Source organism: Trichosurus vulpecula, chromosome 1, assembly GCF_011100635.1.
Source record: "Trichosurus vulpecula isolate mTriVul1 chromosome 1, mTriVul1.pri, whole genome shotgun sequence".
NCBI classification, from domain to species: domain Eukaryota; kingdom Metazoa; phylum Chordata; class Mammalia; order Diprotodontia; family Phalangeridae; genus Trichosurus; species Trichosurus vulpecula.
This window is the reverse complement of record NC_050573.1, coordinates 68,120,369-68,140,893: the sequence shown is the minus strand read 5'-3', so window position 1 is coordinate 68,140,893 and position 20,525 is coordinate 68,120,369. Positions and strand designations below refer to the sequence as shown.

Genomic DNA, 20,525 nt, shown 5'->3' with positions numbered 1-20,525 from the left:
ACAGAAGGCAAAGAGACAAAACTATAAACTGCCCTTGGTAATGGTTTATAAACTAATTATCCTAGTCTTAGAACAAACACCTGAGAGATGTGGAAAAGGAGCATGAGAAAATGGAAATTTCCCTATTAGACATTATTTATTGAGATGCATATATAAGAAAAGTAGCCAGGACAATTTGGAACACATCGGGATGATTAAGGAGTATTTTTAAACGGGCATCTTTATTTAAATTATTGTTATTAATAATAATAATAACATATTTATGTAGTGCTTACTATGCTCCAGGAACTCTGCTAAGTATTTTACAATTATTATCTCATTCCATCCTCACAATAGTCCTGGGAGGTAAGGTGCTGTTGTCATCATTTTACAGACGAGGAAATCGAGGCAAACAGGTTTAGTAAATTGCCCAGGTTCACATCACCAGTAAGTGTCTGAAGTCACATTTGAATGCAGACCTTCCTGACTCTAGACCCACTGCTCTACTTAGCTGTCTGTGAAGTTGACACCTTGAACATTACTATAAATAATGAATTTGCTATTCTCTTTGGTCAATATTCATTTTTTCTTCCTATTATTCCACATCATCTTGGAGTAAAATAGTTGTTCACCAAATTTCATTAAATTCATCCAGTAATTAATGAGGACTTGCTACATGGGAGGCACCTAGTCCCCTGTTTGGTGCAAGGTTTAAAAGATTGAACATGTGGCAAGCTGCTTTGCCATAGTAGGAAGAGGGTCAGATATGGAGTAGAGTCCTGAGTTTATAGCCTGACTCTGACAGTTAGTGACTATGTGACCCTGGATGAGTCATTGTCCTCTGAATCTTAGTTTCCACCTCTGTAAAATGAGGAGAAGAATAACTCTTGGACTACCTCCCTCAAAAGGTTGTTGTGAGCATCAAATGAGATCATGAATGTCAAGTTTCTTCTCAATTATACTGTCAGTTATCACCATTATTGCCCAGTTTGGCTCACTGTGATGGCACTAGATGAAGTCAGGAGAGATCTGGGTTTGAAATTTGCCTCTTCCACATACTAGTTCTGTAACCATGGGCAAATTATTTGACTTCTCTCAGTCTCGATGTTCTCATCTGTAAAATGGAGAAAATAATACTTGTAGTACATAACGTAGAGAATTGTGATGAGAATCAAAAGGGATGATTGTGGTAAAGTCCATTTTAAATTTTAACTATAGAAGAATCAGGTCATTTTTTGAGGGCCTTTCATATACCGAATACTGTACTGAGAGCTGGGAATACAAACCTGGATGTAGGGCCGGTGCTCTACTCACTGTGCCACCTAGCTGCCCTGACAAGTCCTTTCTTTGGTCTAGGTTTCATCACCAATGACTGAGGGGATTATCATAGAATTGTAAAGGTATAGCATTTAGAGTTGAAAAATAATTTAGAGGCCATTTAGTTCTACTCTCAACCCCTTTATTTTCTAGATGAGAAAATTGAGATTCAGTTGTGAAGTTAACCCAAGGTCCCATGGTTCGTATTTAGCAGAGATTATCTAGGCCAATGAAGCCAGATGACCCGCGTTCAGAGGTCCTTTCCAGATTTCAAATTCTGCCATTTTTCTTTTCATTGGAGAGAGAGAAACAAACTTGGAAGCTCATAAAGATTTAAGGGCCAGGCACATCAAAGTCCTCAGAACCTATCTGGATTCTGTTTTGGAATCCCAATATTTCTATTGGTCTTATGGTCCGGTGTAAGTCCTAAAGCAAAGAAGCATTTGCCACATGAAAAAAGCTTGGGCTCATCCTACACAGGGCTAAGACTATGATTAGTTCTGACTCCTTTTCTATAGGCACCAAAACCACAACTGGGCAAAGTGAACTTCCCAGAACTCCCTGGAGCCCTTAGTTTTCTCACACTCACCTTTAAGGAGAAAGAGGCAAATGACCAGAAAAGCAGCTGCTATCAGGGATTAAATGTTACAAAGTTGATTTCTGTTGTATGCTTGGTGCAAAGCTCAATCTCCTACAATTTTGACTATATTGGAAGAAAATCATGATAATGGCTATGTATATGGCTCTTTAAAGTTCTCATAGGCTCATATAATGACCACAAGCCTCATGTTAATTTTTTTCACAAGTTCACATGGGTTCAGAGCCAGAAGAAAATTTAGAGATACTCTAGCTCAACCTCTTATTTGTCCATTTGGGAGAATTGTGACTCGGGAAAAAAGGATAGAATCTCTGAATTAGAAGGGATGTCAGAAGCCATCCTTTACATGCTACATATGATTGGGAATATTCTATCAAATATGTAACAAATAAGCATTTAATTTGACTCAACAAACATTTATTAAGCCATTACTGTATATATGGCACTTCAGAAGATCCTAGGGCTACAAAGATATAACCCAAATAATTCCTGCTCTCAAGGAAATTTGTCTATATTTAAAACAAATTAAGTTCACGTTTATATTTATATTGTGGTTTGATGTTTACAAAGCTTTACCCACAACATGGCTATGGAATAGGTAATGGAGCATTATTATCTTCATTCTGAAGATGGAGAGACTGAGGTACAGAACAATGAAATGATTTATTGGGTCACACAAGAAGTGTCAGGAACAAATATCAAACCCGTGTCTCCTGACTCTTACCATAGGAAACCTTTATGTTATCCCATGGTAATTTTCTATGTTCCAAATGAAACTGACAAGGAATTAAACGATATAAGAGGCTGCTGTCCAAAATGTACTGGACTAAGATCAGGAGACCTGAGTTTGATGCTGACATTTTCTGGCTGTGTGACCCTGGGAAAATCACTTCCTTTCCTTGAACTTAAGACACTTCATCTATAAGAACACCTGACTCTGCCCATCACTCACTTTGCAGTTCTGGACAAATCACTCAAAATCGAAGTGCTTCAGTCTCCTCTCAACTATTATCTGCACTGCCAACTTCACAAAATTGTTGTGAATAGCACATTTTTAAAAGCCATATAGTACTTAATTAAAACTGAAGCTTGAGCTCAGTCCAGGGTCATGCTATAAGTCCCTTTCAGGATGAAAATTCAATGTCTCCTTATTAGGAAGGAATGGAAAGTCCTAAGTTTTCCTTTAGAATACCACTCCAAGGGCAGGACATCCCTAAAAGAAATGAAATAATTTACCAAGCTCACACAACGAGTGTCTGGGCCAATATTCTAGCCAAAGTCTTTTGAGTTTTTATCCTGTCTCTCTGCACTATGCCAGGCTGTGTTTGCTGATGGCTCTTCTCAAGGCGCCTTTCACATCCTGGTTCATCAAGCTGTAGATCAGGGGGTTGAGCGTCGGTGTGATAACAGTATAGAAAACAGCATTTATCTTTCCCCCCAGACTGGGAAGACTTGGACTGAGGATGCATGTACATGAAGATGGCCATCCCATAGAACAGAACCACCACAGTCAGGTGGGAGGCACAAGTGGACAATGCTTTGAGCCCTCCTGCTGCAAAACGCATCCTGAGAACTGACAAGAGGATGTGGGCATAGGAGATGACAATGAGAAGGAATGGAACGAAGACAACTATGTTAAAGGTGAACGCTGCCAGCTCTGTGACAGAGGTGTCTATACAAGCTAATCTCAGTACTAAGGGTACTTCGCAGAAGAAGTGGTTCAGCACTGTAGGCCCACAGAGGGCAAACTCAAGGTGAGGACCTTAATTACCATAGAATTCAGGAAGCTGCTAGTCCAGGAAACAATGACCACTTGAATACAAGTGCGCCTGTTCATAATGACCATGTAGTGCACTGGGGCACAAATAGCAACATCTATCATATGCCATGACCCCCAAGAGGACACATTCAATCATCCCAAAGGAGAGGGAGAAATATATCTGTATTGCACAGCCAATAAAGGAGATCGTCTCTTTCTTCCCTACCATACTGAAAAGCATTTGTGGGATGTTGGTGGTAGTATAACAGATATCTAGGAAAGACAGGTAAGTTAGGAAAAAGTACATGGGGGTTTGGAGGCAGTGTTCAATCTGTATTACTGTGATGATGGTGAGGTTGCCAAGCACTGTTAATAAGTAAAAGAATAAAAACAGAGTGAAAAGGATGAGCTGAGCCCCTGGTTGAGAAGAGAGACCTAAGAAAATGAAATCAGTCACAAAGGTTATATCTGCCTTTGCCATATTGGTTCTTTGGGCCCAGAGGAATAGGTAACTTCCATTCAAAGGATTAATCAACCCTACCTAGTCTGAAAAGGAAACATCCTACACAGAACATTATAGACAACTAGATTAAAAATAACCCAAAATGGACTTCTACTTTAGCAGACTACACAAAGAGCTTGAACTGTGCAACAAATTTTGAGTTTTTCTTTCTAATTTTAGGGTTAGGAAAGTGTTTTCCTGTCAAACTATCAACATCAATATTTAATTAAATATATTTAACACTCAAAAATACTATATCATAAGAAAGAAGATGGGAATGCCTGACACAACTACTTTCTGCCCATTCTTCAAGGTCCTTCTCAAGTCTCTTCCCTCCGTGAAGCCTTCCAAAAGTCTATCTATCCATATTCAGCTTCCCCTTCTCTAAATTAAGTCATTTGTAGTAAGTTTCATAAAGTTTAAGCCAAATGAAATAGTGAACAATATAAGATGGTGTAAAATAAAGTAAGCTTATCTCCACAACCAGATCATAAACTCTTTGAAAATAGGGAATCTGATCGTTCTCTTGTATCTCTCCCAGCATCTGAGATTACACATTAGTTGGTGCCCTCATGTTTAATCTCCAAGAATCTGGAAGAACTAACAGACAAAATTCCTGAAAATGGCCAATGAAGTAGATTAGTAAATAGCTTCTAGTAATTCTTCCAAACACCAAGCAGTGTTTTGGATCTTGGAGGCTGCCATACAAAGGAACCGCTAAATGAGGTCATGGGTAAAGTGAAAATATGTAAGAATTTATGATCTCACTGACGTGGAATCTTCTTCCCCTGATACATAACAACACTCCCATTTAATTTAATGAGTAAGAGAGAATTTCCTGAGGCTCACAGAGGTTGACTTGTCCAGGAGCTGGTCAGTGTCAGATGTTGGATTCAGATCCAACATCCAACAGATTTTTAAACTCTTTGGAGAAAGCCACCCACAACTGGTGCTTCCAATTTCTTTCTTCTCATTCCCTTCTTAACTCTCTGCAATCAAGTTTCTGACCTCATCACTCAACTGAAATTACTCTATCCAAAGTTATTAATGATTTCTTAAACACCAAATCCAATGGCCCCTCAATCTTCATCTTGCTTGACCTCTCTGCAGCCTTTGACACTGTTGCTCACTCTCTTCTCCTTGATACTCTCTTTTCTCTAGGTTTCAGGTCAGTGCTCTCTCCTGGTTCTCCTATTTGTCTGACCATTCCTTCTCAGTCTCTTTTGGTGGATCTTCCTCCAGGTCACACCTGTTAACCATGAGTATCCCCCAAGGCTCTGTCCTAGGCCTTCTTCTCTATATATACTATCTCACTTGGTGATCTCATTACCTCTCATGGTTTCAACTATCATCTCTGCAAATTATTCTCGGATCTATTTATCCAGCCCTAACCTCTCTCCTGACTTCCAGTTTCACATCTCCAAGTGTCTATTGGACATTTTGAACTAGATGTCATAGATATCTTAAGCTCAACATGTCTAAAACTGAACTCCTTGTCTTTCTCCCAAAACCCTCTCTTCTCCCTAACTTCCTTATTATTGTTGAGGGTACCACCATCCTCTCAGTTACCCGAGCTCACAACTTAGGTGTCACTCTATTCACTACTCTTGCTCACCCTCTATATCCAATCAATTGCCAAGTTCTGTCAGTTTTACTTTCATAACACCTCTCATACACAACTCCTCTACCCTGACACTGCCATCAGCCTGGTATAGATCCTCATAGTCCCATACCTGGAGTACTGAAATAGACTTTCAGTTGGTTTCCCTGCCGCAAGTCTTTCCCACCTCCAATCCATCCTCCACTCAGCTGTCCCTAAAACATGACTCTTCTTATAGTCTCTCCCTCATTTCCTCTCCCCCCCAATCTCACCATTAATTTGGTGACCCTGGCCTCTTTGCTGCTCATCTCATGAAACATTCTATCTCCTAACTCTGGGCATTTTTCACTGGCTGTTCCCCCATGTCTGGAATTCTCTCCCTCTTTATCTCTACCTCCTGACTTCCTTCAAGACCTAGCTAAAATCTGACCTTTTAGGAGAGGTTTTTCCTGATCCCCTTTAATATTCGTGCCTACACTCTGTTGATTATCTCCCATTCATCCTGTAAAAATCTTATTGGTGCCTAGGTGTCGCATGTTGCCTCCTCCATTAGACCAGAAGCTCCTTGAGAGCAGGAACTATTTTTTTCCCTTTTTTGTATCCCTAGTGCTTAGCACGGTACCTGGCACAGTGTAGGCCCTACATAAATGCCTATTGGCTGACTGACAGACTGGTTTGGTTAGAATATAGAGTGCATGATGGGGGAATAATATGAAATCATTCTAGAATAGGGAACTCTTGAACCTGATTTGTGTCATGGACCTTCCTGGCAATCTGGTGAAGTCTTTGGAACCCTTCTCAGAATAATGTTTTTAAATGCATAAAATAAAATACACAAGCTTACAAAAAGTTTGGCAAAGGTAAAACTGTAATTTTGTTCTCATCCAATTTCATGGATCCCTGAAATCAGTAATAATATTATAATAATCTATAATGATACTAACTCTATAATAGAATAACAAATATATAAAATAATATAAAAAATAACAAGAGTGTTTAGTATTTGTAAATTGCTTTACAAATAGCACATCATATTATTCTCTCAACAAGACAGACAGGTCCTATTTTCACAACAAGATGGGAGGGAGGTGCTATTAATATCATGCCCATTTCACAGATGAAGAAACTGAGGCAGGCAGAGGCTAAGTGACTCACTCAGGGGCACATAGCTAGTAAGTATCTGAGGCTGGATTTGAACTCAAGCATTTTATCCACAGCGCCACTTTGCTGCCTTCCATCTGCCTATTCCTCTTTGGGGGTCCCTGGAAACCAGGTTAGAAAATGAGAGGTTGGAACCCACCTATGAAAAACTTTAAACATCAAAGGACTTCAAATTTTACCCAAGAGGCAATAGAAGAGGAAAGTAGGTGGCGCAGTGGATAGAGCACTGGCCCTGGAGTCAGGAGTTCAAATCCTGCCTCCGATACATACTACCTGTATGACTCTGGGCAAATCACTTAACCCTGACTGCCTCTCTGAAGAAAAGAGGCACTAGAAAGCCAATAAAGTTTTTTGAACTCAAGAGTGACATGGTCAGACTTGGGCTTTAGGAATATCAATTTGGCATCTCTAAGGAAGATGGTTTGGAGGGGGAAAAACTCACAGCAGGTTCAAGAAGCCTGCTCCAAGTGATGAAGACCTAAACTTAGATGGTGGCTGTGTAAGTGGAAGGGAGGGAAATGGATGAAGGATGAGTTATGGAGGCAGCGCTGACTAATAACTGACTGGCAAGGAGAGGATGAGGGAGAGTGAAGAGTGGAGGATAATTCTGATATAAAGAGCCTAGGTGAGTGGTAAGATGGAGATGCCCTTCAACAGAAGTGGAGAAGTTAGGAAGAGGGTTAGGGTTCGGGTTAGCTCACTGGACCACAGGTACAAGAGGTTCAGCCTGGACAAGAATTCTTCATCTGAGATCCATGAAACGGTGTTTTCAAAAAACATTTTAATAATTATATTTCAATATAATTGCTTCCCTTTGTTATACTATGTATTTTTAATACATTTACAAACATGCTTCTGAGAAGAGGTCCATAGGCTTCACTGGACTGACTGCCAAAGGGTTCCAGGATATTAAAAAATGTTAAGAACCCCTCACCTAGAAGGATGGGGGTTGTAGACCATACTACAGGCTCTTTAACTGTTCTAAAAAGAAAGAAGGAGTCAAATGTCTGGGAGGGACTATTGCCCTAGGTAATTTTCTTTATGCAAAGCCTCAGGACTGAAAGCAGTTTGGGGAGTGATGTCAAAAGCCTGAAGATCTAGAGAAACATGGCTGCTAAGAGAAGGGGACTTGCTCACCAGAGTTGCAAAGATTCTCTCTTTTACATAACAGTTGAGGAAGCCTTCCACAGAAGAATAAGAATGACAACTGTGCTTCTCATCTTCTCTCTTTTTTTAATCTCTTCTTTTACCTCTTTCTCTGAGGTGGCAATGCCAAAGGGGAAAATAAAGACAGCAAGAATAAGCTACAAACACAAGTGAGATGTTATTGAATCAACCAATAAATATGTATTAAGCACCTACTATGTGCTAGGTGCTGTGCTAAGCACTGGGAAAAGAAGCAAAAACCAAGTCCATGCTCTCAGGGAGCTTACAGTCTAGTGGAATATTCAGGCTGACCCAGGCAGTACAGATCAGAGCAATGAATAGAAACACCCAGAATAAATTAAAGTTTGGCAGCCACTATGGCCCCTTCTCACTTGCAGGCTGGTGAGCAATGGAGATGTCATCTTCCCAATTTTCCCTTTTAATCTATGAGCCTGAGATTGGTGGAGATGAAGGGAAGGGAACACCATACCTCTCCTCATTCCTTTTCAGGAGCTGTGGGTATGTGTATGAAGGACCTTTCTCCTTCACACTAAAGAATCTGGGAGGATGGAGATAGTTTACGTATTTCTTTTGTACTTTATTCCAAGCTATTAAAAACTATGTTAAAATAATATAGTTAAGTAGCTAATTTTATGAGTACCATATGAAGTGACCAAAAAGAATGGGACATCCCCAAGCAGTGGAAGCTTATAATAGAGGTACAGCAGGTTTCATATTTTAATATTTGGTCAATATTTCATCTTATAGATTAAATTGGAACCCAGCCCAGCACTACCTGTAGTTAGAACAAAAGCCCAGGCATTGGCAGGCTTGAATGCCCTCCAGTGGCCAGAAAGAATATTGCAGTCCATTTAAAAGTGACAAACACCAATACTTTGAAAGATTGCTGCAAAGCACTAATTATTAGATGCAAATTTTAAAACTCTGTGGCTTCACCTCATGCTCCCAACAAATTGAAAAAATAACAAAAGATGGAAATAGTTAATTTTGGAAAGGTTATGCTTTTACATCACTGATGGATGAGAAATTAGTCCAAACCTTCTAGAAAACAATTGGAATAAAATGTCCAAACATTTTGAACCAGAGAGTCTCTGCCTAAGCAAATATGCCAAGGACCTCATTAAAGACAGAAAGAAAGTTTCATTATACACCAAAATATTTATAGTAGCACTTTTGATTGTGGCAAAAAAAAAAAATCAGTGGGCATCCACTGATTGGGGAATGGCTAAACAAATTGTGGTACGTTAATATAACAGAATATTATTGCACTGTGACAAACAATGACTAAGGAATTCAAAGAACCACAGTAATACTTGTAAGAATGGATGCCAAAAAAAGTAAGCAGAGCCAGGAGACTAATATAAATGACTACCACAATGGACATAGAGAAAACAATCAAAATTGAGTGCTACATATTTACAATGATCAATCTGGGCCCCCAAGAGGAGAAGGAAAAATGCACCTTTTTCCTTTCATTGAAGAGGTAAGAGCTAGGGGTATGAAATGTTGTATATGCCATTACATGTGTTGGTTGATTTTACTGAGCATTTGTTGTTTTTTTAACCTTTTGGGGTCAGCTAGGTGGTGCAGTAGACAAGAGGTCAAGGCCTGGAATCAGGAAGACTCATCTTGCTAGCATAAGGTGATTTTTTTTCTTGTATTTAAAAGATGGATCCAAATGCTTCAAGATTTTTCAAAGTTCAAAGATTAGTTCAGGATAATATTTCTTGCTATCATCAGATATCCGAGGGAAAAAAGAGAGCCACTGTCCAAACATCTCTCTACAACTTCATTAAAAAAGTTGCACAGCCTACCACCAGTCATAAAGGCTAGCTGCAGTGGGTAGGGAAGGAGTAACATATTGCACACCTATGTTAACTTTACTGGACAGTACTGTACTTTATCATTAGCTTTACCTTTCATTTCATAATTTTGTTTATTATCATGATATCATGCATTTTAGTACAGCTGGGTGGCACAGTGCACAGAGTACTGGGCCTAGAGTCTGGAAGACTCATTTTCTTGAGTTCAAATCTGGTCTCAGACACTTATTAACTGTGTGACCATGGGCAAATCACTTAACTGTTTGCCTCAGTTTCCTCATCTGTAAAATGAATTGGAGAAGGACATGGCAAACCACTACAGTATCTGCCAAGAAAACCCCAAAAGGGGTCAGGAAGAGCTGGATACAAATGAAAAACAACAAAAATAATCTTTTTTTGCTAGGCAGGGCTTATTGGGTAGGGAATGTAAAAGAGAGTATTTTCAGAAATAACTGTGATGAACAGGAAAAGACATCAGTAAAACATTTTTAATTAACAAATAAAAATTAAAAAGTGACTATTTTGTGTACATGCACCTAAGAGTAACTAAAAAAATCTCCAAAGATAGTTCCATAAGAGTACCATCTGGTGGTCAATTTATGCATTTCACTTTGAGCTAATTGAAACTCTCCTGTTTTAAGATAGAACCTAGCTGTCTTTGATGAGTTCATGTTACCTGGCCCACATGAACTACATCCTATTGTATTGGAAGAATAGGCAGATATGCTTACAGTAACATTCTCAGTGATCTTTGGAAAACTTTAAAGAATGTTGAATGTGTCACAGAACTGTAGACAACAGAGTCTACAAAATATGCCAGATTCCTTGGAAAAATTCTAGATTGTATTGTTAAAGAGGTGAAAAAAGTTAAACTGAACATTTAGAAATGGAGGCAATGATCACAAAGAGTCATAATGGCCTCCCACCAAAAACTGGCAAATTTCAGTTCAAGAAGCATTTAGTAAGCACCTTTTAGATATGCTTTCTGCTGAGGCTACAAAGCAAAAAAAGAAATAGCCCCTGACTCGAGGGAGCTTACATTTTACTGGGAAATTTAAGGCAAGTAAGTAAATACAAAGTGTATACATAGTAAGCACAAAGTAACAATAATTTGATTGGCAGGATTGCTAAACTATTGATCAGCAGAATATTGTATGTAATTTATTAACATTTTATCAGAGCATTTAACAAAGCCTCTCATGTTATTCTTGTGGAAAAGCTGGAGGGATTTTGGCTCAGTAGAGTCCAGTTAGGTAGATTTAGATCTGATTGAGTAATCATAGCCAAAGAATAATTGTTAATAATTCATTATCATTTTGGAGGAGGTCTCTGGAAGAGAGTCCCAGGGATCTGTACTTGGCCTAATGCTGTTTAAACTTTTTATCATTAATTTGAATAAAGGAATAGATGACACAGTTAGCAATTATGTAGATGACAGAAAGCAGGAAGAGTTAACTAACTCACTGAGTCAGGATCCCAAAGATAGTGACAAGCAAGAATATTAGATGAAGTCAATAGCATGAAATTTAACAGGAAAAAATGTAGTCTAACACAGGTCCAAAACATCAATTTCATGAGTATAAGTTGGAGGAGGTATGGTCAGACCAATTCACCTGAAAAGGATCTGGAGTTTTTAGTAGACTTCAGGTTCAATACGAATCATCAGTGATTAGATTACATGGCAGCCAAGAAAGATATTATTCCAATGTACCCTACCCTAGAAACTCCACATCTAAAGTACTGTCGTTATCTTCAGTTCTGGACTCTGCATTCCTTTATTTTTATTCTGAATTTAGCAAACACCAAATAAAATAAGCATTTCTATATACAAAGTAAAACAGAAAATGGAAGTTGTATATGAAATCATGAATCTCTATTGTGTATAGCTTGCTTTTCTTCTTAAGTATACAGACAGTTCTCACTTTATGTAAGTCCACACACCTCTATTTAAAGTGATTTTTACATAATGCTAATGCTCCCCTATCCATGCATTTCACTTAGCCCATATAACAAAAGCATACACAAAATACCTTTACACAAGTCATAAAATGTACTAAAAATTTTTGTTGTTGTTCAGTCATGTCTGACTTTTCATGACTTCTTTTGGGGTTTTCTTGGCAAAGATACTGGAGTAGTTTTCCATTTCCTTCTCCAGCTCATTTTACTGATGAGGAAACTGATGCAAACAGGGTTAAGTGACTTGCCAATGGCCACAGAGCTAGTAAATGTCTGAGGCCAGATTTGAACTCAGGAAGATAAGCCTCCCCGACTCTAGGCCCAGCACTCTGTGCACTGTGCCACCTAGCTGTACTAAAACGCAGGAATTTTAAATACTGTGTCTTGAAAATAAACAAAATTATGAAATGAAAGGTAAAGTTAATAATAGTGTATGCACAGTACTGCACAATAGAGTTAACATAGGTGTGCAATATGTTGCTCCTCCCCAACCCACTGCATCTAGCCCTTATGACTGGTGGTTGGCTGTGCAACGTTTTTTCTATGAGAGATGTTTGGACAGTGGCTCTCTTTTTTTCCCTCAGATATCTGATGATAGCAAGAAATATTATCCTGAACTAATCTCTGAACTTTTAAAAATCTTGAAGCATTTGGATCCATCTTTTCAATACAAGAAAAAACATCACTCAAATAATGAAATACTTCTGTCAACTGTGTTATTGTGAACCTTTTGGGTTCAACCTCAGGTTCTGAAGTTTTCCATTCTTCTGCAATCTTTGCCTCTAGCAGATGAATTAGATCCTCATTCAATAGTTCTTCTCCCAGAGACTCGATCAACTCTTCCACATCATTCTCATCCGCTTCTAGATCCAGTTCTTATGCTATTTTTACAATCTTGTTACTCCTTTCACTTTTTTTCAAATCCACAACAATAGAACGAAATGTGGGCACACTTTTTTTTTCAAACTCTTCATACATGTTTCTGTTACATCTTCCCACACCTTAGCAACATTCTGGATTGCACAGTAAATATTATAGAACTTCTAGAAATCTCTCAATTTCAAGTGCTTCGCTGCACCCAAAGCTGCCATTGCCTGGGCAAATGTGGTGTCTAAACAACACAACTTGAAATTCACAATCACTCCCTGATCCATAGGTTGCAATAATGAAATAGTATTAAAGGGAAAGGTAGGCCACTTTTACATCTTCATTAAAATCAACCAGAAGGGGAGGGTGATTAGGGACATTAACCAAATTTGGTAGAATTTTGAAAAAATACCACTATCATTACAAAACTTTTCAATTTTGGGAATGAAGCAGTGAATAATCCACCTTTCGATGGATTTTGATAAGGGTTATCCATGCCTTAGGGTTAGCAAAAAAAAAAAAAAAAAAAACCACAGGTAGTGTTGCCCTGCTGATTCCTTTCAATTCTCTGGGATTTTCTGAGTGATATGCAAGAACAGCTTTAAATTTGTAAGTCCCACATGCATTCCCTTCAAGCACAAGAGTAACTCTATTTTTTAAACTTTATGTCCCAGCATAGTTTTTTCCTCCACCAAGATGTTGGTTCCAGATGGTACTCTTTGATGAAATAGGCTGGTTTCGTCTACACTAAAGACTTGCTCTGGTAAGTAAGGACCTTCATGTATTATTTTTTTTTTTTACAGAAACTCTGGGAACTTCTTTGCTGCTTCAATATCTACATTAGCAGCCTCTCCTCACAATTAAACATTATAAAATCCTGCACGATTTTAAAATCGAAATTGGAATGCTGATTTCTTTCAGAATTCTTTATGTAAAGTCAAATTTACATAAAGCAAATTTACATAAAATTTGAACTGTTTGTATAATAAATTCAGCATGTAACTTTTCAAAGCTATTCGGTTTGTCTTTTTTTCTTTCTGGCCTCCTTTCAGTCCTGTTCTGTGAAATTTTTTAGTATGTCAATGACCCTATTTTCTTTTCTTTTCCTTCTTTTTGCAACCTTATCACTAACCCCTCATCTGCTCCCAAATGAAAATGAAGAAAAATAAAACCCCTGCAATACATATGCTATCAAGCAAAACAAATTTTCACATTGGCTGTATCTGAAAATACATGTTTCATTCTGCACCTCTCTGTTAAGAGACTGGTAGCATGCTTCATAATAGATCCTGTGAAATCACAGTTGGTCATTGCATTACCATCTGCTTTGCCACTGCACCCTAAGGACCTTGGTTCCTTTCCATCTGACTTCTACTCAAACCTTCCATATGTGAATGACCTGGGTTTGTCTGGACAGTTCCAGATCTTCTAACAAGGAAGTACGTCTAAGTGGGGAAGCTCAGATGTCCTAGAATGGAGTCATCTTCTTCCCCTACAACTTTCATTGGCTGCTAATTGGAACAAGGTGCATCTTTATAAGTGAGGCTGAGCGTCTCTCTCTCTCTCTATCTCTCTCTCTCAATCTCTTTCTCTCATCTATCTATCTATCTCTATCTCCCCACCCCATCCCCGCCCCCATGCTCATCCAGAAGGTGAAAATCTCAATCTACCTACAGCATGGATGAAATGAATTGAACCAGTGAGAGGGGAAGGATTTTTTTTCCCCTGAACACCTGCTTTTACGCCACCCCAAGAATGGCCTGAGGTCTCTCTTCTGTTGTTTGTCCTTCTCAGTTTCTAGGTGCTCTTTTCATTCATTCTTTCATATACCATACTTTGTTCAGAAACTCCCCTAAAATGTCATTTATTCACATACCATAATTCCCAAATGTCAGGAAGGTGGATTTTAGTGTGTATAAGGTGGATCTTTGTTATTATTTCTTAGAGTTCAGTTTCCCAGGATCCATGGCCATAACAATATGTTTCCCAGGTTCGTGATTCAAAGCATCTTCACCACACTTGTCCAGCATTATATAATGATAAATAATATAAACATGTGTGCTGAAATTGTAAATATCCACTGCAACTGCACAGTAAGATATAGGGATGAGGTGATATAAACTTGTGAGGCTATTGTTGGCAATATGCCTTCTTTGTCTGTTGCCCTATAAAGCAGGTGGTCAGTGGGCAGTGAATGGGACACCCCCTAGGGTTGAATGTACAAGCTGAGATGCTGTGTGTTCCTTGATCAGCCCCCATCAAAGCTGGGAGGAATCTGCGTTTGCTTCAGCTGGCCCCCATTGTGGCTCGAGGGGACTTAGGGGAATACACATACTGTGCCTGTCTCAACTGGCCCCATCGAGATGTAGGGGTAGTTGTCCCCCCTGCCTTCTCACTGGCTGTGAAGGCAATCAGTGAATGGCAAGATCTTTCCCACCCATTCACTGGGCTTCGGGAGTAGGGCTCTCAGGGTCCTGGGGGAGTGGCTAGGACTGGAGCCAATGGTAGGCGCCTGAGTTCTGGTCCACGTGATGACATGAAGCCTGTGGTGGGAGGAGCTTGCTGAACGGTTGGAGCAGAGCTGAGAGGCAGTTGGTGAGAGCAGTTAACAGCTGAAGGAGAGAGGAAGCAGTCAGCTAGCTGGAACACAGTTTGGAGATTGCGGCGGAAGTGGCAGCGAGGGTGGCAGGTGCTACAAAAAAGCAGGACTGACCCTCGTGGAGACCAGAGAGTGCTGAGCAGGGGCTTGAGGACAGTGAGTGGTCTTCTTGCTGGAGGGCCCTGGCATTGGGTGGGGGGTGGGGGGAAGCACCAGTATGACTTGGCTTGCTGCCATAATGTTTTTCTGTGGCCTCCTGGTCACTATTGTGAGATGGGCATACTGCTTTTGGAAGGTTCTTGCCAGGATGTCAAATTGGGGACACTGGTCCATGGGTCTGCTACTTTTGAGTTTCAATAAATGCTTTAACTCTTCTGCCTTCTACTTAGAGAATTCCTTATATCCTGTGATTCTGGACCATTCAGGCATATTCATGGTTATCTTTGAAGTCATGAATTCTGCCTTAATGATATACTGGCCCCTTCAAGAAGTGATTAGGGAATGCTGTAGGAGTTTGTGCTTCGTTATCAACACTAAAGGAGAGGATTGGACTAGAATAAAGTAAGATTATTAACCCCTTTGAAGCTGTCTTTCCTGTCTGACCAGATCAAGAGTGAATGTGTGCTAGCAGCCATCCTGTGTGCTAGTGTTAGCTGTCTTACACCAAGCCATTCTAGCTCTTTGCCATAAAAAGAGCTTCTATAAATATTTTTGGACCTATGAGTCTTTTTATTCTTCCTTTTATTTCTTTGTGGTATAAGCCAAGTAGCTATATCACTGGGTCAAAGGATATGTATAGTTTAGTGAATTTATGATAATCATTTCAGATTATTTTCCAAAATGGCTGTCCCAATTTATGGTTTTAGAAACATTGCATAAGCTTGCTTGTTTTCTTGTATCCCCTCCAACAATTTTCATTATTTGTTTTTGCCATCTTTGACAATACAATGCATATGAAATAGAACTTTATGTGAGAAATAATCATCTTACCAAAAACTCCACATGGCCATCAGTGAATTAAGGAAAGATTTTATCTATTGTTCCCTTATCAGAGACTGCAAGAGCCCAGGTGACCCATAAGGAGACCTTTCAGACAATTACAAAGTCTTTTATGTCTCATCCTGATTCGCATTTCCTTCCCCTGTTCTCCATTGGCTGGGCATTTCAGGGTCTACAGCCTATCCTACAACACCTAAAACTCACCTCCATGTGAGTCTCCACCCCTACTTGCATCTCTCATTTCCACATTTCAATTCCCTCCCCCCTTTCATCCTCATTCTCTTTATACTTTTTTTTAGTGAAGGAATGACAAGCCATAAATACTTTTAGTCTTATCTCAGGATGTCTGCATCACTCAGATAGTTGAAGATTCAACCTAACATATCCCTAAGAAAAGTCCCATTATCTAAGACAGGGTCTGGGTTAATGGGTCTCATTCTTAGTGAGTTTCACCTGGCCTGGCAGTTTTTTTACACAGGAAAAAGGCCTTCTTAGAGAACAAAGAGAATGGATTCTAAACCATCTCCCTCACCTCAATTTTTTTCCTGAAGTAACTAATAAGTAGGAGACTTTCTGACAAATATAACTTTTTAGGTTTCACAAATTATGTATCACATGATTTCTGTGGAAATAAAATTCAATGATCCCTTACATTTAGGTTGTTTTAATTTGTATTACTCTAATTATTAATGATTTGGAGCATTTTTCATGTGGCTGTCGACAACTTGGATTTCTTCCTTTGAGAATTTCTTGTTTATATCCTTTGATGATTTATCGACTGAGGAATGGCTCTTTTCCTTATATATTTGAATCAGTTTCTTATATATGTTGGATATAAGACCTTACCAGAGAAACTTGCTACAAAGATTTTTTTCCTCCAACTACCTGTTTCCCTTCTAATTTTAAATGTACTGATTTTTTTTTTAAAAAAACACCTTTTTTATTTTATTTAACCAAAATTGTCCACTTTATCTTCTATGATGGTCTCTATCCTTTTCTTGGTCATGAACTCTTCCATTAATCATACTTGTGAAAGGTATTTCCTTCTTTGCTCCTCTAATGTTTCTGTTCTGTTCCCTCCTAATTTTAAATGTACTGAATTTGTTTTTGAAAAAAACCTTTTTATTTGATAAAATCTAAATTGTCCACTTTGTCTTGTATGATCATCTCTATCCCTTTCTTGGTCATGAACTCTTCCATTAATTATAGTTGTGAAAGATATTTCCTTCTTTGCTCCTCTTATGTTTATGATGCAGCTTTTACATATCTAAATCATGTATTAATGTGGAGCTTATCAGGGGTGGAACCAAGATGGCGGCATGAAAACAGGAACTTGCTTGAGCTCTCCCCCAAATCCCTCCAAACACCTGTAAAAAATGACTCTAAACAAATTCTAAAGCTAAATAACCCATGAAATGACAGAGTGAAACAAGTCTCCAGCCCAACATGGCCTGGATGGTCGCTGAGAAGGGTCTATTGCAGCCATGCTGGGAACAGAGCACAACCCAGCTTGGGCAGTGCCAGGACAGACCAGGCTGGAGTAGACTGGGCAGAGCAGGCCTTAAGGCCCTAAATCACTGAGCTGTGGCAGTTTCCAGACTTCTCAACCTACAAACGCCAAAGAAAACTTAGCAGGTCAGTGGGAAAACTGTTGGACCTGGGTGAGAGAAGTGCATGGTCCAGGCCCAGCCCTGGGGGGATGGAGGTGGTGGCAGCATCAGCTGTGGCTGACTCTGGAGCTCCATGCCCACAGACAGTGGCAGGAATCAGATGGCTGATCAGAGCAGTACTGCAGGGATCTCTTTGCTGGTGCTGAGGCAGCATTGTCTTGCTTTGCCCTGCTTGGATCTGGGTCACAGTTCTGGTTGGTGGGCCTTGGGGGAGGAGGAGTGCTGGTGAGGCAGAGCTTGTAGTGGCTGTGGAAAGGGAGTCCTCCTGGTAGTTACACAGCAGAAATGAGTGCTTGCACTCACAGACTAGAGCACAGGCCAGGAGAGGAGTATCATACCACTCACAATAGAAGTATCTCTTAAAACAGCAGTTCAAAACCCCTGAAACTTGGGATAGAACACTCTCCACTCTAGAAGCAGTCATACCCTGACAAAGAGCTCAAAAGTCAAATAATTGGCTGGGGAAATGAGCAGGCAGCGTCAAAGGATTCAGACTATAGAATCTTTCTTTGGTGACAAAGAAGATCAAAACATGTAGCCAGAAGAAGTCAACAAAGTCAAAGATCCTACATCAAAAGCCTCCAAGAAAAATATGAATTGGTCTTAGGCCATGGAAGACCTCAAAAAGGATTTGGAAAAGCAAGTAAGAGAAGTAAAGGAAAAATTGGGAAGAGAAATGAGAGTGATGCAAGAAAATCATGAAAAAGAAGTCAATGACTTGCTAAAGGAGACCCAAAAAAATACTGAAGAAAATAACACCTTAAAAAATAGACTAACCCAAATGGCAAAAGAACTCCAAAAAGCCAATGAGGAGAAGACCACTGAAGAGAATATTGCCTCATCAGATTTGGCTTAAAGAGGGAATAATATGCACATTAAATTGAGTATCTTATCCTACAGGAAAGTAGGGGGGAAGGGGATAAGAGAGGGGGACGACAGAAGGAAGGGCAGAATGGAGGAAGAGGTAGTCAAAAGCAAACACTTTTGAAAAGGGACAGGGGTCAAAGGAGAAAATTGAATAAAGGGGGACAGGATAGGATGGAAGGAAATATAGTTAGTCTTTCACAACATGACTATTATGGAAGTGTTTGCATAACAATACATTTATAACCTATATTGAATTGCTTGCCTTCTCAAGGAGGGTGGATAGGGAGGGAAGAAGGGAGAGAATTTGAAACTCAAAGTTACAAAAACAAATGTTAAAAAAATTGTTTTTACATGCAACTGGGGAACAAGATTTGCAGGCAATGGGGTACAGAAATCTATCTTGCCCTGCAAGAAAGTAAGGGGAAAAGAGATGGAGGGGTGGGGAGTGGGGTGATAGAAGAGAGGGCAGACTGGGGAAAGGGACAATCAGAATACATGCCGTCTTGGGGTGTGGGGGGAGGGTAGAGATGTGGAGAAAATTTGTAACTCAAAATCTTGTGGAAATCAATGTTGAAAACTAAAAATAAATTTAATTTTGAGTTTATCTTAGCCTATAGTGATATTGTTCTATACCTAATTTCTGCCAGACTGCCTTCCAATAGAAATATTGTACTACACCTAATTTTGGTTAGACTGCTTTCCAATTTTTTTCAGCTGTTTTTGTCAAATAATTAACCTTTCCCCCAGTATCAAACACTATATTTGTGTCTGTATGTTTTGTACCTAAACCACTAACCAACTTTTCTATTTTTTAGCCTGTACCAAATATTTGCTTGGTAGTGCAGTCCAAAATATGGTAATGCTAGGCTCCCTTTCTTGTCACTTTAAAATTATATTTCTTAAGATTCTCGACCTTTTTATTCCTCCAGATCAATGTAGCTTTTCTTTCTAGCTCCAAAAAAATAATCCTTTGGGAGTCTGATTGGTATAGCACTGAATAAGTAAATTAATTTAGGTAACATTGTCATTTTTATTATATCAGCACAGCCTAACCAAGCAATAAATATTTCCGTAATTATTTAGGTGCCTTTATTTCTATAAAGTGTATTTTGTAGATGTATTCACGTAACCCTGTGTGCATCCTAGTTGGATATATTTTACCTATTTTACAGGTATTTTGAATGAAATTTTCATACTTATTCCTGTTATGATTTGTTGGTAATATGCAGAAATGCTCATGAGTTATGCAGATTTATTTTATATTCTGGAACTTTGTTGAAGTTAATTGTTTCAATTTATTTTTAGTTGACTCTCTAGGGTTCTATAAATAAACCATCATATGATCTACAAAGTGGTAATTTTTTTCCACATTACCTATGCATATTCTTTCAACATCTTTTTCTTGTTTTACTACTATAGCTAGAATTACTAGTATTATGTCAAATAGTAATAATGAATATCTTTGTTTTACCTCTTATTTTATTGAAACAGCCTCTAGCCTCTCTTCATTACATGTATTAACTCTAGGTTTTATATTGCTACTATTTAGCATGTTAAGGTAAGTTCTGCTTATTCCTAGGAGCAACTAGGTGGCATAATAGATAGAGTACTAGGACTGAAAAGAGAAAGACTCATCTTTCTGAGTTCAAATCTGGCCTCAG

The 20,525-nt window shown here is 39.0% G+C and overlaps 1 pseudogene; it reads right to left on the bottom strand.

Annotated features, from left to right (window-relative positions):
• Nucleotides 1-3,203: 3,203 nt before the first annotated feature.
• Nucleotides 3,204-4,134, bottom strand: LOC118830786 (annotated as a pseudogene).
• Between the last annotated feature and the right edge of the window lie 16,391 nt (nucleotides 4,135-20,525).